Consider the following 3119-nt stretch of genomic DNA (forward strand, 5'->3'; position numbering starts at 1 on the left):
TGCGAGGACCCCCTTAACTCTGAGAGTGTACAAATGGAACCAAATGGACCCGTACAGGTCCATTTGGTTCCATTTGGTACACTCTCAGAGTTACAGACCTGTTATGGTCATTCAGGGCTAGCTGTTCGTGTGTTTCTTGTGATATTCCACTCTTTTTGTATGTCTGTGGCAAAAATGTAATTTTGACAAAAATGTCCACCACAAGCCAACATGGTGATGACCGCTGCACCCGCCTTGTCAAGCCTATTGTTAGTGACCTATTTTATGGCTGCCACCAATACTGCTGACCACGAACTGACATTGACTGCTGACCAAATGTAAATGTTCTATGGGAGCGATGAATGTTTTCCCGTTTGGAATACTTACCCTTTTAAAATAATTCCAAGTGATTATTTTTGCTACACTGAACCTGCTAGATCTCAGACCATTCCACATTATGATTATTATGGGATATGATAATAAAATAGGAATCAGGAATGCTCGCCTTAAAACACGCTTGCTCGCCCTCAGGGTATTTTCCCACCGACCTCACGCCGACCGCTCGGTTAGGTGGTTCTTGCATTCTTGTCTTTGTTTGACTGAGAATAAGGTTAGAAATAAGTTTAGGGTTAGGTATAGTTTTACTGGGGTTAAGTTTAGGAATAGGGTTAGGTTTAGGTTTTGGCACCTTTTTACTGGGGTTAAGTTTAGAAATAAGCATAGTTTACTTAGGTTACGTTTGGGAATAGGGTTAGGTTTTGGCACCTTTTTACTGGGGTTAAGTTTAGAAATAAGCATAGTTTACTTAGGTTACGTTTGGGAATAGGGTTAGGTTTTGGCACCTTTTTACTGGGGTTAAGTTTAGAAATAAGCATAGTTTACTTAGGTTACGTTTAGGAATACCAGGTGACTATGTTTTGAGGGGAGCTTTCCAGTAGCCTATTGTAAAATAGACTATATATGGAGTTTTATCGAGGGCCATAACAGTCTTTTACTACTGAGATAACGTTTCTTCATAACTTCCAGTGTTGCCATTGACCATATTCACACGGCAGCCATTTTGCTCTTCCTTCATGCTCAATGGGTGGGAAACCGCACCTCTTGAGCATGAGGAAAGATGGCAAAATAAACTTCAGCTTCAACTCTTATGTCTTCACAGGCCACAAAATGGCCACCATGTGAATATGGTCAATGAGGTACGCACTATGCAGTTCTCTGTTTTTTTGGGGGGGGGGTTTAAGATTTTAAAGATTTTTTAAAGACTATCTGTATTGATTATTGATGATTCATTTGCCATCATGAGTGCACTATTGTAGTTCATTGTTATCTTAGAAATAATTATTAACTAACTTCTGTAATTTATTGAAATGTGAAGATAGTGTTTACAGTAAGGAAATCATTACTGTGTTGATGTACAGTATGTCCTTACAAGTTATACAGAATTATGAACCAACATTAAGAATCTTTAATGATAAAGATTGTATGACAATATATTTGCACAGAGATGTGGAAGTGCATTGTAAGAAAAAGTGTGTGTGTGTGTGTGTGTGTGTGTGTGTGTGTGTGTGTGTGTGTGTGTGTGTGTGTGTGTGTGTGTGTGTGTGTGTGTGTGTGTGTGTGTGTGTGTGTGTGTGTGTGTGTGTGTGTGTGCGCGCGCGCCATATCTTGAGAACTGCACAGTACAATTCTGTGTTAATTTATCCTTTATTTTGTAACTTTGAGCATGTACAAACGGAACCAAATGGACCAATTCGTACTCTCTCAGAGTTAAATGAACACTGAGGACTTTAATGTGTGCGTGTGTACAGTTATCAGTTACATGTGCTGCCTTCTATCAAACTATTTAAAACCCACAAATACCACTAATTCTGGGTAATCCTCGCTCTCCATCCTCAGTGTATAGACAGTGCAGGCGGAGCAGTGCGAGTGCAGGCAGTGCAGTGAAGCCAGTGCAGTGCAATGAGGCCAGTGCAGGCAGTGCAGTGAAGCCAGTGCAGTGCAATGAGGCCAGTGCAGGCAGTGCAGTGCAGTGCAATGAGGCCAGTGCACCCCATGCAAGCAGTGTAGGCAGTGCAGTGCACCCCATGCATGCAGTGCAGTGCAGTGCAATGAGGCCAGTGCACCCCATGCAATCTCAGTGCAGTGCAGTGCAGTGCAGTGCAGTGCAGTGCAGTGCAGTGCAGGGCCGGCCCTCTTCATTCTCTGTCAGTGAAGAAAGGGGAGATATGGTATAGACTAGAGCCAGAGGGCAGAGGGCAAACGGAGGCAGAGGGCTGAGTGAGTGAGGGTCAGAAAACGTGAATATGTCTCTGCTGTAATCTTCAATTCAATCAATTTGTCAGAGTCAAATGCACTCTAACTAACAAAATGAATATACTGTACCGTATTTATTCATTTCTATGGGAATGAACTTGGGTAGTGTTTTTTTTTTTTTTTTAACTAACTATTTAATTTATTACTTTTTAAGGCCATTGATGGGGTGTGGAATGACGGCATTATACTTGACTACTAGACATGTCTACTTTTTCATCAGTGAGGCTTGGATTATTTTTTATAATAATGGCAATTAGAGATATTAAGAAATGCAACTTTAAAGTTCGACTTTCTCTTCTTTGTCATCGATATTTGATCATCTCCCATTATTGCACGAGGTCCATTATATCGCTGTAGCGATCATGATGAATGAGATTAGCCTACATTATTACATTGATCTGCCTCGTCATTCCGCACTTTTGACTTTGCTAAAACGTGCACAGAAAACTCCCAATAAATCCGAATGGACCCACGAGGGTAATGTAACACTCCAAATTGACTATGTCCAATTCATGACAAATCATCATGAAAGGGTAATTAATGTCCCTCTGAATCCTTATACTGTTCACTGCTGTTTGAGAGGAAAGACTTGCTGAGGAGGAGAAAGAAGAGAGAATGGCATTGAGTTCCCTTAAATTACACGTATTTATTTCTCTATCTTTTTGCAGTAAACATGAGCAAAAATATACATACAGTAACAGCAAAATATAAAGATCCAAACAAAATAGAATCGTCAGCCATTTGGACAAGAGTATCCCCAACGAATTCCATTGATTTCCTCCTCATTGTTGTCTTTAGTTATCTGTGCGTGCACCACAAATAGGCAA

This window comes from Protomyctophum parallelum, assembly GCF_964188405.1.
Source record: "Protomyctophum parallelum genome assembly, chromosome: 1".
Lineage (NCBI taxonomy): Eukaryota > Metazoa > Chordata > Actinopteri > Myctophiformes > Myctophidae > Protomyctophum > Protomyctophum parallelum.